This window comes from Schistocerca americana, chromosome 1 (genome assembly GCF_021461395.2).
Source record: "Schistocerca americana isolate TAMUIC-IGC-003095 chromosome 1, iqSchAmer2.1, whole genome shotgun sequence".
Lineage (NCBI taxonomy): Eukaryota > Metazoa > Arthropoda > Insecta > Orthoptera > Acrididae > Schistocerca > Schistocerca americana.
In genome coordinates this window covers 786,111,680-786,130,901 of record NC_060119.1, presented here as the reverse complement: position 1 = coordinate 786,130,901, position 19,222 = coordinate 786,111,680, and positions in this window count along the sequence as shown.

The window sequence follows — 19,222 nt, the reverse complement described above, 5'->3', positions numbered from 1 at the left end:
CTCTAAGTAAATATGTGCCATAGTGAGCATAGGGCCCCGAGCTGTAGTGGTGCTATTTCCCTTTTAGTTTTCTGCACCGCTGCCTACTCTTTTACTATTCTTTGCATCTGTCAAAACAACTCTTCGACTATCAATCTATCTAGAGAGTAAGTAAAGATTAAGCGGATATGACGATTTTACCCAAAAGAGATTTCGGAAATTACTGTTTGGACTTACTGTACCTTCAGCAGCACTCATTCGTAGCTTAAATGAAATTTTACCTGTTCATCTTCGTAACAATATTACTTCATATGTTGACGATATTCGTATAGCTAAACGTTCTTGGGGTGAGCACAACAAAATTTTGAATTCATTATTACGTATTTTTGCAAGAGTTGGCATTACAGTGAACCTAGAAAAATCTGAATTTGGTCGTTCTTAGGTGAAACTTCTCGGTCACATTATTTCTACAGAAGGTATTCTTCCTGATCCAGAGAAATTAGACGCTATTCGTAATTATGCTGTTCCTACCACAAAACGTGAGGTTCGTAGTTTCCTTGGTGTCTGCAATTTTCTTAGACGCTTTGTTAGATTGGACGATTTGGCCACACCTCGTTTTTGCGAACTATCTGGAAAGTTCTTTTTAAATGAAAATCGGTCGACAACTCTGTTTGGTTAGTTTGTATTCCTGATGAGTGGGTCAATAAATTTATTTGGTATACGCATTTCAGTTATGCACACTTTGGTCCCAGAAAATGCTTTCATAAATTACGACAAAATTGCTACTTCAGTAATATGGAAAAACGTATTCGATCTGTTCTGGCCAAATGCAAATTATGTCAAAAGGCTAAGCCGCCAACAATTTCTCACAGAGCACCGTTGTTTCCTATCATTCCAGCGAAATTAAAGAAGATGGCTGCAGTCGATTTGTTCGGTCCAGTGTTTCGTTCTACTAATGGTTTTGCGTACATTTTCGTAGCAGTGGAGTTGACATCAAAATATGTGTGTTTTACACCTTTACGCAAAGCAACAGCTCGTTCAGTATCTAACGCTTTCATCAAACATTTTCTTAAAGAAGTTGGTCATGTTGATAAGGTTATATCAGATAATGGATCACAGTTTCGTTCTAAAATTTGGCTTCGTACTCTACGGCGTCGTAAAATTAAACCAATTTTCATTTCACTTTTTCACCCTCAATCTAACGCTTCAGAGAGATCGATGAAGGAATCAATAAATTGTGTCGTCTTTATTGTCATCAGAATCACAGAACTTGGGATCAGTATCTTCATATTTTTCAAAACATTCTGAATGAACTTCCTTATGACTCAACTTCTTTACCGCCTATACTGATATTAAAAAACACAGCACCGACAAATCGCATATCTGAAATCGTTCCTTTTCCACCTACACGGAAACTGCGGCATTCTGAAGTTGTCAACTTGGCTCTACAAAATATTGAATCTGCGGCTGCTAGATGAGAGAAATCAGCTAAACATCCTGGTCGTTTAAAAACCTTGTCAGTTGGTCAAAAGGTGTTAATTAAGTCTCATCGTTTGTCTCACAAAGGAAAAGGCTTGAGTCGCAAATTTTTTCTGCTTTATAACGGTCCATATAGAATTCGCAAAATTATTCATGATAACACTGTTGAAGTAGAAACTCTTAAATCACGACGCTCTAAGGGAATACATCATATATCTAACGTTAAAATTTTTGTGGAATGACATACTTTAGAGAAACTAACAGCTACATGTAAACATGCAGAGAATACAAGGATACCGCGCTGTGTTTTGGCGGCGGCATATACTCATGCAACAGTCAAGTCTGCGCGCCGCACAAGGCAGTCGTTGACCGCAAACAATTACTTCCTACGTCACGCGCCTACAGCTGATCGAGCGCTCAGTGCGAATGCACTGACAGCCGTAAACAAATACACAGTTTAATTTCTCCGATTAAATTCAGTATAAAGCTATAGTGACTTGATGAATTATGTTATTAACATTCAGTATTTTTCAGGATACGGTTCTATAAAATATTTAAGAACTTCAGGTAAATTCTGTGCGTGTCCGACGTTATGACGACTTGCTACCGAGAAAATTTCAGAAAGAATGTAATTTCGAAGAAGAAACTAATAAACTAAAAAAGGTAACTATTAATTGAGTTCATTTTTCAGGTAACATATTTCCACTTAGGTACGTACTTTAGGCGTAATTTGCTGCTCGCGATTACGCGATTCATACTTTGTGCTAAATTTCATGTTCTATGAAATTACTTGTGAAGCGACGTGCTTGCGTACGTTAACTGATTTTGACAATGAGTATTAATGAACTGGGTTGTAACTTGTGTATATCATGCATCGCTTGGCTGCAATGCTTTTTCTCTGATGTCATTTTTTTTTATTATGTGTCTGCTGTGCTTATTTATTTAAATTATAATTGTCACCTGATTAATTGTGCTGACTGTGGTTATGTATGTAAGTTATACTTTGTGATTTATCTGCTTGCGCCTTCATGATTACTTATTAAGATTACATATGAACATTTATTTGCTTATGCTGATATGATGTTAATGACCTGTTTATTATGTTAGATAACATATTTGCTGCCTTGCTTATGGATTGCATATTTACACATTTCTGTTTGTTGTCATAACTACTCTTTAATTTGGTATATAGAAATGCTGATATACTATGTACAAACATAGAGTTTAGGTCACACTATTGTATTAATTATAGATTGTTCGCTTGGCAGAGCCTCATTGTAAGAATTGTGCTGCATCCACTTGTTGACATTCTGTTCACTACTGGTATATTTACTCGCTATTGCATGTTTTGCTTACGCTCAGTGCCTTATATTTTTTAAGAGGTATTATTGAGGTATTATTGAGATTATATGAAGTTGATGATTATTGGAGTTTTTGTGGACAAGAGGTAAGGTAAATGATATTGATGATAAGATTTATATGTATCGACGTAAGAGGTATTATTGAAGTATTGAGATTATGTGATGCTGATGATTATTGGAGTTTTGGTGGATAAGAGGTAAAGTAAGTGAGGTGCATATTTTTTTTGTTGGTCTATATGGAACAAGGAGGATGAAGATAGCAGAGTAGAACACTCAAGTAGAAGGAAGATAGTCTATACACACACTTGTTAAATCAATAAGCAGTACATATTTTTTTTTTTTTTTTGGAGAGAGGAAGTAATTGCATATCTCGGCTCACTGACAGTTGTTCAGCAACCGTACATTTTGATTTGGCTTGGCAAACATTGGTCTTGACATGATGACTATGACGTTGACTTGACTATTATTGACTGTTATACATTGCTGCCACTACTACTTGATACACAAGATGAACATCAAATTTTGACAGAATTGCATTTACACAGTTAACATTATTCAATTACACAGTAGTACTTAATGTGGATGAAAGATGAGTGAGTGTGTTTTGTGTGTTTTCCTTTCCTAATCCCAAATAATTAGTCCCAACCTATCTCCTAAATATTATTTTATTTGTTTGTTGTGGCTTGCGCTGACACCCATAAATATTATAGGTTTACTGGTATTTGTGTATTTGTAATAGTTAATATGACAATTATCTGACATCATTTGTGTGTTTGTTATGATTTATATGTTTAGTGTAAAAGCATTGTATGTGCATTCAAACTATTGTTCATGCCTGAACTGTCTGATTAGTGATAGTGAATATTATGAACTGTTACCTGCACTTGTTCAACATTGATATGTGACACTTAGAAATGTTTAATTTCTGCTGATGAACTGTGTGATTAGTGATGGTGAATATTATGGACTGTTACCTGCACTTTTTCAACATAATGGGTGCCACTTAGAAATGATTAATTTCTGCTGATGAACTGTGTGATTAAGATAGTGAATATTATGGACTGTTACTTGTACTTTTTCTACATAATTGGTGCCACTAGGACATGTTTAATTTCTGCTTATAAACTCTGATGAACAGTGTGATCAGTGATAGTGAATATTATGGACTGCTGTGTGCACCTACTCAATATTGCTGGGTGCCACAGATGGAACTGCTTCTACTGGCATAATCTCACTTGTTGGTGTCTGCACCTGCTCAACATTGCTGGGTGCCACTGATGGACTGCTTCTACTGAAACGATGTCAGTTGTTGATGTCTGCACCTGTTCAACATTGCTGGGTGCCACTAATGGAACTGCTTCTGCTGAGAAATGTGACTTGTTGCTGTGTTTACCTGTTCAACATTACTGGGTGCCACTGATGAACTGCTTCTACTGAAATAATGTCACTTGTTGCTGTCTGCACCTACTCAACATTGCTGGGTGCCACTGATGGAACTGTTTCTACTGACATAATGTCACTTGTTGGTGTCTGCACATGTTCAACATAGCTGGGTGCAACTGATGGAACTGCTTTTACTGAAATAATGTCACTTGTTGCTGTCTGCACCTGCTCAACATTGCTGGGTGCCACTGATGGACTGCTTCTACTGGAATAACGTCACTTTTTGGTGTCTGCACTTGTTCAACACTACTGGGTGCCACTGTTAGAACTGTTTCTACTGAAATGATGTTACTTCTTGCTGTCTGCACCTGTTGACCATTGCTGGGTGCTACTGCTGGAACTAATCATTAAAAGTATTTTATGTGAACATTTGTATAAACTGATTTTTTGTGTATTGTGTAAACTATTATGTAAAGTCACATGTATGAAAAGAAGTTGTATTGCTTACTGTATTTCATATATTAGGTTATTGAAAGGTCAGTGCAAAGCCAAAATTTTATCTAATTATGTGATATTTACGTATTAATATTATCTTTTATTTTTGTCTGTATTTTTGTGGACGAATTTGGTGGTATTTTCACCACCAATGCTGGCAAAAATACCATCAAATTCTGGCCCGTGGAGGAGGGGCATATGAAAGGTGGCTACACTGAGCCACAGCGCCAGAGATTGCGCCAAAGAGTATTATTCAGCCGCCTCCAATGTCAGTGCTTGTTGAGAACTCGTAGTAGTCAGTGCTTGTTGAGATGTGCTAGTGAAAAGTGCTTGCTGAGATGTAGTGAAGAGTGCTTGTCGAGAGGTCGTGGTGGAGAGTTCTTGTCGAGATGTGGTAGTAGAGAGTCGGTGTGGAGATATATTGTAATGATTAGAGTGATTTTCGTCAATATATGAAGGTAAAAGAAAAAAAAATTTCCTTTTCTTTTTATTATCTCAATGTCTTAAATAATGCAGCATTACAGGTTCAGTCAACAAAGCATCTGGCTTGTGTTCTTGTATTAGAGTGTAATTCTGGTTTTCTTGCGCAATTATAGTATTCCTAATTTTTTAATTACTTCAGTATAAATGGTATTTAACATTTCTTGTCTTGTTGAAGAAGAACCGTGCCAGATGTGTACGTTGAGTCACACTCCCACACACAGAACAATTACACTTGTGCTTTGGTTTCGTAGGTTTTATAGTTGCTGGGGACTTAATTAATTAATTGTGTTAACAGGAAATTTTCATTTCATTCATTGTTGTAGTTCTATGCAGTCAGATTGCGTACTAAAACTAGTCAGGGCCAACCGTTTACGAAACAGCGTAATCGGATATACAACTACGAAAAATAAAAATGATTTTCAAATTTAATAATAATTAAGCCCCCATGCAGTGTTGTATTTATTGCTAAATTATGTGAAACACAAATATTGTGCTTCAGAAAACGTGAAGTACGTCAATTACAGTTACGTTTTTATGGTAGGGATCTCCATTGGACGAGAGGTCATCTCACTTTAGAGTAATTGCTTACGAGTTATCAGCCCGTTACAGTTTGTATCATCTTTTTACGGTACGAAAGGAATGGTGTCGAGCGCTTATGAGATGCCACTCGTAGCTACCGTTCTGCAAACCACAATCAGTTTCAATGGCACTTGCCAAAGGGTTTAACAGTGAAAGCGTACATACTTTTTCGGTCTTCTTTGGAGCAGAATTGCGTGCAATTAATTTTGATCAGACCAAAATATTTACCACTGACTAGACATTCCTAGCAGCGATACAGGCAACTAGTACAACGTCTGAAGAGTAAGAGGATTGCCGTCAGCTCTCTGGTTACCCTGGTGAAGCGCGTGAACGCTGCTGCGAATTATGGTTTTCGGTTCACAATATCTGCCATAAAACCTATGAAATAAGAATTATTGGATCGATGCCCTGCCGGGCCAATAGCTACATGTCGTCCTTCTGGTTGAATTCAACTTACTTGTTTCTGCAAGGGCTTGAACATTTTATATCGAACATGAAACCAAGCCTGTTTTTTAATTTTGAATGTGTGGTCAATTTCATAGAGGAATATGGAGTTTATTTTACTAGCACGAGAAAATTATCATCGTATACCTCCCAAATATCTCCGCGCCTACGTTACAGCCCTTGGATGGCTCCCTGTTATCAGGAGCTTGAACAGTGAATGGATCGTAGCCACATCTGAAAAAAGGGAAGTTTAGGATTTAACGTCTCGTCCTTGTCGAAGTAATTAGAGATGGGGCACAAACTCGGCTTGGGGAAAGGAAGGAGAGAGAAATCAGCCATATCCGGCCATTGCCTTAAACATTTTAGGGAAACCACGAAAAACCTAAATCCGAATGCTGGGTCGGGATTTGAACAGCCACCCTTCCAAATGCGAGAACAGTGTTAACCTCGCTCATCCCTTCCGAACACTGTGTACCAGTTGGCAGAGCGTACCTGAGAGCAGCATTCGCGGAAACCTGTGTGAATAGATTTCGGAAGACTGTTATCTCCCTTTTCGCCCCACTTGTTTTTGGAGCAAACTTTTTTATTCCTGAAGCAGATGACTTTCTGTCAGTGAACAATCCTGCCTCCATGGCTTCTGACGGCAATCGCTCGCGAATGATGCTGTCTTCGAACGTCCTGATAATACGGACAGAATTGCTGGAAAGGCATCAGTCTCTCAACCAACACAACACAGAGCTGTCTTCGTTCTGCCGCCTGTCATTCAACGAATTTCGGTTTCATCTTCCGCAGGAGATGCTGTTGCAGTAACTAGTCCGTATAATACGAATCTAGAGTTCTCATAACAAAAATATGATAAAGGTACAACTTCATGTTCAGGCCTAGGCAAGAAGAAGAGGAAGAAAGAAAATATACAGGGTGCTACAAAAAGGTACGCCCAAACTTTCAGGAAACATTCCTCACACACAAATAAAGAAAAGATGTTATGTGGACATGTGTGCGGAATCGCTTAATTTCCATGTTAGAGCTCATTTTAGTTTCGTCAGTATGTACTGTACTTCCTCGATTCACCGCCAGTTGGCCCAATTGAAGGAAGGTAATGTTGACTTTGGTCCTTGTGTTGACATGCGACTCATTGCTCTAGAGTACTAGCATCAAGCACATCAGTACGAAGCATCAACAGGTTAGTGTTCATCACGAACGTGGTTTTGCAGTCAGTGCAATGTTTACAAATGCGGAGTTGGCAGATGCCCATTTGATGTATGGATTAGCACGGGGCAATAGCCGTGGCGCGGTACGTTTGTATCGAGACAGATTTCCAGAACGAAGGTGTCCCGACAGGAAGACGTTCGAAGCAATTGATCGGCGTCTTAGGGAGCACGGAACATTCCAGCCCATGACTCGCGACTGTGGAAGACCTAGAACGACGAGGACACCTGCAATGGACGAGGCAATTCTTCGTGCAGTTGACGATAACCCTAATGTCAACGTCAGAAGTTGCTGCTGTACAAGGTAACGTTGACCACGTCACTATATGGAGAGTGCTACGGGAGAACCAGTTGTTTCCGTACCATGTACAGCGTGTGCAGGCACTATCAGCAGCTGATTGGCCTCCAAGGGTACACTTCTGCGAATGGCTCATCCAACAGTGTGTCAATCCTCATTTCAGTGCAAATGTTCTCTTTACGGATGAGGCTTCATTCCAACGTGATCAATTTGTAAATTTTCACAATCAACATGTGTGGGCTGACGAGAATCCGCACGCAATTGTGCAATCACGTCATCAACACAGATTTTCTGTGAACGTTTGGGCAGGCATTGTTGGTGATGTCTTGTTTGGGCCCCATGTTCTTCCACCTACGCTCAATGGAGCACGTTATCATGATTTCATACGGGATACTCTACCTGTGCTGCTAGAACATGTGCCTTTACAAGTACGACACAACATGTGCTCCATGCACGATGGAACTCCTGCACATTTCAGTCGAAGTGTTCGTACGCTTCTCAACAACAGATTCGGTGACCGATGGATTGGTAGAGGCGGACCAATTCCATGGCCTCCACGCTCTCCTGACCTCAACCCTCTTGACTTTCATTTATGGGGGCATTTGAAAGCTCTGGTCTACGCAACCCCGGTACCAAATGTAGAGACTCTTCGTGCTCGTATTGTAGACGGCTGTGATACAATACGCCATTCTCCAGGGCTGCATCAGGAATTCTATGCGACGGAGGGTGGATGCATGTATCCTCGCTAACGGAGGACATTTTGAACATTTCCTGTAACAAAGTGTTTGAAGTCACGCTGGTACGTTCTGCCGGCCGGTGTGACCGAGCGGTTCTAGGTGCTTCAGTTTGGAACCGCGCGACCGCTACGGTCGCCGGTTCGAATCCTGCCCCCGGCATGGATGTGTGTGATGTCCTTAGGTTAGTTAGGTTTAAGTGGTTCTAAGTTCTAGGGGACTGATGACCTCAGATGTTAAGTCCCATAGTGCTCAGAGCCATTTTTTGGTACGTTCTGTTACTGTGTGTTTCCATTCCATGATTAATGTGATTTAAAGAGAAGTAATAAAATGAGATCTAACATGGAAGGTAAGCGGTTCCAGACACATGTCCACATAACATTTTTTTTTTTCTTTGTGTGTGAGGAATGTTTCCTGAAAGTTTGGCCGTACCTTTTTGTAACACCCTATATTAGAAGGCAGGAATACTGCAGCAAGAAAGTTTATATAAGGCTGACAAAAAAAAAAAAAAAAAAAAAAAAAAAAAAAAAAAAAAAAAAAAAAAAAAAAATTGTAAATATGTGAAGAAACCAATTAAGACATTAAGACACAGAAGTCGATCACGTCCTGAACGTATCAACAGACAAGAAGTACAGCCGTAATGTCGAGTATGTTTCTGGCGATTGGCCATACGCAGGCAGCTGCTCTGGAGAACTGTGGATGAGGTGCATTCAGCACCTGGTGTTGGACACGCGAAATGGCTCAAGAGGAGAGAGTCATTATAAATGGGACTTATACAATTACATTAAATAAACCAAGAAGCAACAATAATAACGATGAAAAAATTGTGCTCTCTTTATATGGCATTCTGTTTGATTTATGGTCTCTTTCTTTTCCATTCAGTAGCAGTCGCATTAAGAGGTTTCTGTCAATTTACTTTATTATGGCATTCTTTTTACATAAATCAAATATTTCAACGAGCGAATGTAGAAGCCTTTGATACCAATTTTAACCAAAATATTTTAGCACGCCAAATTGGGAAACCATATGATTTGAAAATGAACATTCTTTCGAATTATAATTAAATTTGCCATTATTCACGTGCTTGAGTATTGTTCTGGATAATTGCATAACAAGTCAATGTGGAAGATTGACTGTAAGGTAGAATTTGTAGGCAATATTTATTTGCAAATTCCAGACCTTCAGTTCCTGAGCAGTTTATTTATTGTCCATGAAAAGTATTCGATAGTTGGACACATTACCTAACGTAAGTTGTCGCATTCCTTACGTCTTTAGGGTAGACGAATTCTCTAAGATGTGAGTGCACAGAAAACGAAAGCGACGTGCTAATTCTCAGTGAAAGACCGACCTGCGACTCACGCTGCCGTGTCCCGGCGGTGGCAATATGGACCCGGCGGCAATGTGGACCCCTTCTGCAGTGCTGGGATGTCTGGCGAGCGGCGATTCGGAAGGAATTCGTATTCACCGGCGCGGAACACAATCAGCTGAGAGCGGTGCTCGCGCCGCGCTATTGGCTATATCGACACTATTGATCACAGCGGCTGTGTCACCTAGCCGTGCCCCGTTGACGACTGCCTCGCACATGCACGTGCTGTCCGCAGCGGCTGAAAATACACTACTTACCCGTCTCAAGTCTACCTGTGTTCTGCAACCAGATTGGAAATGGTACACATTTACACACACACACACAGGTCGAAAAAGGTAAAATAACACTCTGAAGAAATGTCGGTTTGTTACTGAATTCTTGAGCATAATCTAAGTTTGAACAAAATAAATTTCCTTCAGGCAGAAAAACTGATATCCACAAATCAAAAGAGACTTACAAGCGAATTATCCGATCCGATATGTCGAAACATAACCAGAAATTTTTCATGCAGGTAAAAAAAAGTAGTGTGGCACCGCGGCCTGGTGTAAGTCTTTGAACTGGACGCCATTTCAATACACCGAAAGAAGTGCACTGTCAAAATTTTAGATGCTAAACACAATGCAAATATTTAAAAAAAATGTTAAAGTTACTCATTTTTGCCGCACAAAGAACCGCTAATAAGAGCGGTTTCTACAGCCCTTCCTGCCTAGCTCAAACCGGCGAATAAGCAGACGTTGCAGTGAAAAGAGGACGTGCCGCTGCGTAATGCGAAGTCCAAAGTGCACACATGTGACTTTTAAACACAAAAACCATATCAAAAATGTCTCTCGTCATTAATTTCTTGAGTAACTTGCAGTTCATATCGGCAGCTAAACTGTTGCAGATGTAAATGTTACACAAGTGACTAGCAGACGAAAGATAATCAAGATGTTACACTACAGGCGACTACATCAATAGGGACTAACCTAAGGACATCACACACATCCATGCCCGAGGCAGGATTCGAACCTGCGACCGTAGTGGTCGCGCGGTTCCAGACTGTAGCGCCTAGAACCGCTCGGCCACCCAGGCCGGCTGTGTGTTGGGTGACGAAAGCGAATATATTCCTTACATCATGCACACCTGACAAAAGAAAAATTAATGCGTTCCGGCAATTCACAGTAATTATTACTTTTATTGAGACACAACTGGAACAGAGAAAGAAATGGTCGTGTCCGTTGCTCTGCATACTATGCTGCATACCAGGCAATCTTGATTAAATTCCTAAGATGTGATGATGCAAACTGACAATGTCGAAATGATTAGTTTAACGGTATTGTTCCGCTAATAAACCTGAACCGACAAAGAGCCATTGGGAACTATACTGCCTGACAGCTATCTGAAAAATGCTTTACTCTATTGAATTATTTTTTAAATCCGGAGGCTGAATCGCTCTGTTAGTTACGGGTGAAATCCCAGTTATATTATCAGTCTTTTCGTCGTCATCCTAAGACAGAGGTGTCGTTTTGTCCAGGCAAAGAGTCCGGCAAATGCAATGAATTATTCTATGCAAATAGTAAGACAACGTTTCGGATTTAACATTGAAAATTATTCACTGCCATTTTTTCAGATATTGCTACGTAGGTTATTAGACACTGGAAGTAAACAGTTCGTTTTTAACACGCAAAGGAATTAAAGACTTCGGCTGCGAGTGGGCATTGATTTAAATCAATGGGGAAAGTTAAAAATTTGTGCTGGACTGTACGAAGCCAGGTCTCCTGTTCACCAGGAAGCTGCACTGACCACTGCACCATCCGGACGGAGTGGCTATCGCAACTGCACGGACTATCCAAGCACGTCACCCGTGAGACCCAAATTCTCAAATCATGCACATACAAGTAATGTAGTGTTCCTTGCCTATCATCCTCATTACTCGCGGCATTTCGCCGATTCCCCTGAATTCCAGCCTGGTGTGCATCCTCCCGAAAGAACTAATACTACATGTATACAAGGTGACTCACTAACTATTGCAGCCGATAATACCTCCGAAATTATGACAGGAGCTGAAAAGTTTGTGGGACAAAAGTTGCACGGGACAACGGGGGCCATAGTATGACGTTGGTTTTTCGTTGCTAGGTGGGGTCGCTTCAGAGTTATGAAGGACAACTTCTTTTTTTTTTTAATGGGATGCTATAGTTTGGTACTTATTTTCTGATAGCGGCTATCGAGACGAATCCAATGATGTGTAACAGTAAGGTCTTGAAGTTCAACGAAGGTCACAGAGGTGGCATTTACAGAAGGTGTTCGAAGTGAAGACCAACGTTATCAATTCAGTGTTGCAATCTTCATGTCATGGATTGAATGGTATTCCTTATCACACTGGCACTTATCGAAGCACATGCTCTGTCAATTCTCTCTCGAATATCTTCAGGTGTATTTGGAACGTCTTTATAAACATTGTCTTTTACGAATCCCCACAAGAAAAAATCAAGAGGCGTCAAGTCTGGCGAACTAGCCGCCCAAGAAACATCTCCTCTGCGTCCAATCCAACGATTTGGGAATTGTCTCTGCAACTCATTTCTAGTCTTCAGCGACAAATGAGCCGGACACCCATCGTGTTGATACCACATTCTGTTCCTTGTTCCCAAAGATATTTCATCCAATAACAAACCTAATGTTTCTTGCAGGAATGTGGTGTACTTCCTACCATTACGATTTCCTTCGATGAAATAGGGACCTATAATTCTGTCCTCCAGAATCCCACACCATACATTCACCGACCACGGTTTCTGGTGCGCAACTTGCCGCAGTCAACATGGATTTTCAGATGCCCAATAATCCATGTTATGCAAATTAACATTTCCGTGGTTCGTGAATGTAGCCTCATCACTAAATAAATCAAATTAATAAATGTGTCATCCCTCTGAATCTGAATCCTCGTTAGTAACTTTCCTTTGCTGGATATGTTTACGATGCGTTAAAGATCCAGTTGTTCTCAATTTATCATACACATATTTAAATGTACGACGGGTAGGTTGAGTACGTTGAGGATATCTTTCAGCGTATAAGTCACTAGCTGTCACTGAATTTCGTTGGCATTCTCCGAAAATGAGAAGCATATCGACTGGTTCTTCGAAGGAATACATCATCCACATTCGCTCGATTCGACGATACTAGCCTTACCGCCGTTCCTGTTAGTGTTGTATTGAGAAATAGTCGAATGGTGTTTACATGTCAATGGCACATTAGATGGATACGCCGTATTCGGCGAATATTTACTATTTGCTCGATTTGCGAGAGAGAGTTGTCAGAGCATGTGCTTCGATAAGTGCCGAAGTGATAAGGAGTACCATTCAATCCATGATAAGAAGGTTGCGACACTGCATTGATACCGATGGTCATCACTTCGAACACCTTCAGTAAATGGACGTTCATGCCACATTTTTGACATTCGTTGACCTTCAAAGATCTTACTGTTACACATCGTTGGATTCGTCTCAATAGCCGCTATCAGAAAATAAGTACCAAACTATAGCATCCCATTTAAAAAAACAAAGTTCACCTTCATATCTTGACTTGACCCCACATAGCAACAAAAATCCAACGTCATATTATGGCTCCCGTCGTCTCACGCAACATTTGTCCCATAAACTTATCAGCTACCATCATGCTTTCGGAGTTATTCTAGGTGGCAGTAGTTAGTGACTCACCCTGTGTAGTGCTTGTTTTATTTTTGGACCTAATTTTCCCTAATGTTCCTGAAGACAGAGACTATGTTTTGGAAACAGAGTTCCACTGATACCTATGACTGACATTGTTGTATGCGATTGTATCATAGCATTCATCGACTGCACAAGCGACTCTGTCTTTTTTTCGCTCGGAGTGATAAAAATACGGTTTGCACGAAACCTAACAGATAGATAGTCCTTAAATGCAGTTTATATGAGGTAACAAAAAGCTGTGTCTTCACGTCAGCTACGAATTTGTCAATAGTATTACCTATTAATGACATCTTATCTACACATATACTTGAGATAAACTTCGTAATTTTGCAACTTCATTTTCTACATAATTTCCTAAATCTGTGTAAGTAGGTCGAAGAAGCCTGTAAATCAATTATGTTCATCACATTTGCAATTTAGAGCGCCCAGTTTCGTAGATCTCCCACGGTAACGGCCATTGACTCTTACGAGTTTTTCTTTCACAGTTTTGTGAATTTCATTTTGGTACATATTTCGTACTTCGTGTGAATCTTTTTTCCATTTACACAATTCATGTTCAGATTTTACGAAACGATACCGGCTTTGCTCATTGCTTAAGTTTAAGGATTTTTCCCTCCTTCGTTTAACCAAAAAGTTACAACCCTTTCTTCGTCACTAAAAGCCATTATTGCACGCGACTTCTTTGGGGTTGGAAGGTCCTATATTTTTGTTCAGGCCTTTAATTAGCACAATAACAACCGTTCGAGCGACAGTTAACGGAGTTGCCTGTGTTATTTCCCGTTTCTTCTAATTCTACCACAATTTCTAACGAAATGTCGACGTCAGCGGAATGAATGTCCAAAAAATTAACTAAAAAATACCTTCAGGAGAAGTAGATGATTTCGACTACCTGCCTTTGCAAGGCTGTAGTATTAATTGGATTCCACATTACCGTGAAACGCTGGTATCTGCACAAAGCCAGAGGCTATTAGCAAGGATATGCCAACGTATCACCAAGAAAATTAATTCAGTTTTATCTCCATTGCTAATTATTATGGATATTAAAAAAGTTACAAATTCGAGCGAATAGTAGCTCTGAACAAAAAAAAAAAAATGGTTCAAATGGCTCTGAGCACTATGGGACTTAACTGCTGAGGTCATCAGTCCCCTAGAACTTAGCACTACTTAAACCTAACTAACCTGAGGACATCACACACATCCATGCCCGAGGCAGGATTCGAACCTGCGACCGTAGCGGTCGCGCGGTTCCAGACTGTAGCGCTTAGAACCGCTCGGCCACTCCGGCCGGCAACTGTGGACAATTGTGTCAGAGAAACAATCAGTGTAAACTGAAATTCTATTTAAAAATTATGATCGCATTGTGCCGTGTTATCTGTTTACCGGTGTGCCGAAAATCAATGATAAGTGCCCGCCATGTTGCACATGTGCTGTCTGCTATAGCTATGCTAGGGCTATGCATATCTCCAGTGCCCCGGCGAGCTACGAATTTTGGAAATTTTAGAATTTTTTAGAAATATTTGCAGTGTGTTTTGGTAGCTAAAATTATGACATTGTGTTTCTTTCGGTGTATCCTTCATGGTTCAAATGGCTCTGAGCACTATGGGACATAACATCTATGGTCATCAGTCCCCTAGAACTTAGAACTACTTAAACCTAACTAACCTAAGGACAGCACACAACACCCAGCCATCACGAGGCAGAGAAAATCCCTGACCCCGCCGGGAATCGAACCCGGGAACCCGGGCATGGGAAGCGAGAACGCTACCGCACGACCACGAGATGCGGGCGTGTATCCTTCATATATTTACACAAAAATCACGGAGGGTTTCGACAAGTTAGGTTGGATAGTTCCTTTGTTAGAAAGCATTGCTCCTGCGAAAGCTCAGCCTGCCCTTTTCTCCCTCGGTATCCCGCAAGCCATGGATGAAGAGCAACAAGCCGGTTCCATATTCCCACATTTTCAAAAAGCATTTGCCACAGTGGCACAATGCACACAGTTAACAGGGGTCTGAGTGTACAGAATAGGTTCCCAGATATTTGAGCAGCTCGAAGACTGTTTAAGTAATAGAACACTGTACTATGTCCTGGATAGCGAGGATTCATCGGAGACATGGGTATCGTCAATTGAGCTCCTGAACCGCTATACATGATAATAATAATGACATGATGGACAGGATTGGAAGTAATCTGGGTCTAGAATGAGATTTTCACTCTGCAGCGGAGTGTGTGCTGATATGAAACTTCCTGGCAGATTAAAACTGTGTGCCCGACCGAGACTCGAACTCGGGACCTTTGCCTTTTACGGGCAAGTGCTCTACCATCTGAGCTACCGAAGCACGACTCAGCCCCGGTACTCACAGCTTTACTTCTGCCAGTGTCTCGTCTCCTACCTTCCAAACTTTACAGAAGCTCTCCTGCGAACCTTGCAGGCCGAGCAGAGACTTTTGGTCGGTTTGGCAGCCAGTGGTGTTCGGACGCGTCTGTTGCACTATTTTGTGAGCATGTCTGTGCACTCTGCGGTGCTTTATTTGGAGAGTTTAGGAGTACAGAGCTCATATGCTGAAATTGTGTAGTGCATTATTTAAGAGCTGTTTGCTGTTGTGTAGTGAAATTAGGAGTTGTTTACGTGTTTGTGGCCTGTGTCAGATGACCACAGTCGGATCAGTGTGGGTGTTTTGTGACAAATACGAGTATACTCTACGACTAAATAAAAGGGCTCCAAATAAATAGAGTGCACCCCTACCTTATTTCCCCGAGCAGCACAGCGCAGTCTGAGCTGGTTTTGCTCAATAACGGGAATCTGGTCAGAATGTGAGGTAGTAAACAAATAACTGGACAAATTTATCTGTAGAGGAGTGACAGGTCTGGAATGGAATGAATATCTTGATGGGTGTGGTTGTGTTGCCAAGTGTAGTGCACTACTGGAGTTCAGAAACTGCCTTATGTCAGCCTTACGTATCGAAACCTATGAGAAGTAAAAGTTTCAAAAAGATATGTCGCAAATAAATAAAGTACACTCGTTGCCTCCTTCCATCAGCCTATGCACTGAAATTATTTCCGAAAATTAGCAGTTGTTTGGCTATTTGGAGGCAAATGTTTTGCATTATTTACGAGCAGTTCGCGTGTCTGTAGGCTGTGCTATGAGTTATTTTTAACTGTTTACAATTAGCAAGCGTGTGTCTAGAACATTATAAACGAGTTATGTAGGAGTGTTTTGCAGGTCTGTATGATGTGGGACATGCCGGTGTGATACATATACTTCATTCCTAAATAAAGTAAATTCGTTCCTCCATCCATGGATCAAGTGCAGGGTGAGTCCGTTTACCAGAAACGTGTAGGAAGCGGTTGAGTGCTGGTGGCTTAGTTTGAAACAATTTTCTTAGGTTGGTGGCGGAAGCGTAAGTGAGCTTTGTTTACTGGCAGATTTCAAACTTGGCGCTGGTTCCTAGGAGGAGGAGGTGGCGGTCTGGTCCTCGAAAAGTAGTTGAAATTAGGGAGTTGAACACGTTTGCATACGTATATGAAATTGTAAATTCAATTATTTAATATAGCGGGGTGGTGAGAGTGAATTAGCGAGCATTCTCGCGACGAGCAAACGCGCTGTTATACGGTCATGGTGGATTCCACTGTCGGTCAAACTCTGGCGCCAAAAGTATCCTTTGTCCGGCACGCGGTCGACAGGTTCCACCCTGTCCAGCATTAAGTGCTAGCGGGTGCGGAAATATGTTTGCGTAGTTGGACTCTGAGGCGAGCGCGGCTGACCGTTTGTGGCTGGACCATGAGGCGCCGCTTGCCGCGTACCTGGTGCGCTGGCCATGGGGGTGTGTGGGCACCGCTGGTCGCTTGACGCCAGCCGGCCAGGGAGCTGTCGATGGAGTGTATGTCAGCTGCGCTCTGGTATTTACAGAAGACTATGTCCGTTGCGTGTATGGAGGGTGTGTGACGTAAGCGAGGCGGCGGCGCAGCGATTGTGCAGTTATTACGCGCGCGTAAGAGCGAGTCAATTAGCGAGCGTTCTAGTGCAGACCAAATGTGCTGTTATATAGTCATGGTGGATTCCACTGTCGAGCAAACTTTGCCGCAAAAAGTGTAGCACTGCGTTCTCGCTCGCACAGGGACACGTGGTGGACTGTGAGTGGTCGGGATCGACAGGTTTGAACGTGCCCAGGTAAACAACTTTGGCGCCAAAAGTGTGGCAGTAAACGAGCGACCGTTGTGTGATTGAGCTCCGAGGCAAACAATTTTGGCGGGAAACGTGCGGAGGCGACGAATACACGTGGTGAGCGGACAAGAGGCCGCTGTGACATCAAACCAGCAAGTTGCAGCGTGTCCAGCGAAAACATGTTTACGACGTGGGGGCGATCGCTGGGCTCGCCCCCAGCGCTAGTGGCCGGCCGCCTCACGTGACAGGCGTCGGCAGTGTCTCTACGCGCTGACCAGGGGGTGGCAAGGATTTGAACTAATTCAGTTGGAGTGCGGAAGTCCTGGTGACAGCACTCTGATATCAAAGATGTGTGTGCTGACTGTGTTGGAGAACAAGTGATGACCGTACTGCTTGAAATAAAGTCTTCAGTCCCTTCGCCCCTGCAATATCAAAGGACGTGACTTACATTACTATAAGTGCAGTTTATTATTTGACGCGATTATGATAGGCTAACAGTGAAAAAAGATAAGTGACAGAGAAAGCTCATACATGCGATCAATTATGATGTTGGGATTTGAACTTGTGATAGATTTTTGCCATAGATGTAAGAAAAATGGCTTTCTTGCCGAGAAAATCGGACATCTTGAATAAATAATAAATAATAATAATAAATAGAAGTACAGTTATCTAGACATTATCGTGTTGGAATTTGAATTTGGGGCAATTTTCTAGTGGAGGTAGGTCTGTAATAATAAATAATAATAATAAATGATAATGAATGATAATAAATGACAATGAATAATAATGAATGTTAATAAATGATAATCAATAATAATAAAGAAAAGTACGGTTTTTTGCATGCATTATCCTGTTGGAATTCAAACTTCCCGCCATTTTTTCTTCTGGGGGCTTAGGTTAATGGACATAGCACAATTGGGCTATTTTCCCGCCAAAACTCAAAATTCCCGCCATTTTTCTGAAGGTTAGGTTAGTGGACATAGCACAATACGCCTATTTTCCCGCCAAATGCCGCCATCTTGGATGACGTCATGCGATGTTGCCAAGTCTACATGCCGCCATCTTGGATGACGTCATCGCCGCCATTTTGAATAAATTTGGCAACAATAGAGAGTGGGGTGACACCTAGGTTGTCCCCCTACTAGCAACAACATTTAAAAAAATATAAAGTAAAAGAGTGTTCATAATCTTAGCGCTTAGCTGCCGAAAACAGAAGTTACAGAAAGCAGAAGAGCAGCTCTGCAGCCAGACAAGAAAACATGTAGAGCAGAAATCTAGAAATATTTTGAGTATAAATTTATACCATTATTACGCTATAGAAAGTCAGAAAGTACCGTAACTGTTTATAACCCCAATGTAAAGTGTCTAATATGTATTTATTTTAGACCACTGATGAAGCCTTTCAAAAAATAAAGGCGAAACACGTTTGGCATAATATTTAGTTTTATTCAGTTGTGTATAGACAGAGGTAATGTGAAAATTATCAACATAATATTACACAACAGATGAGGATGACAGGACAATGAAAATTAAAGAAATCAGGTGGTAGT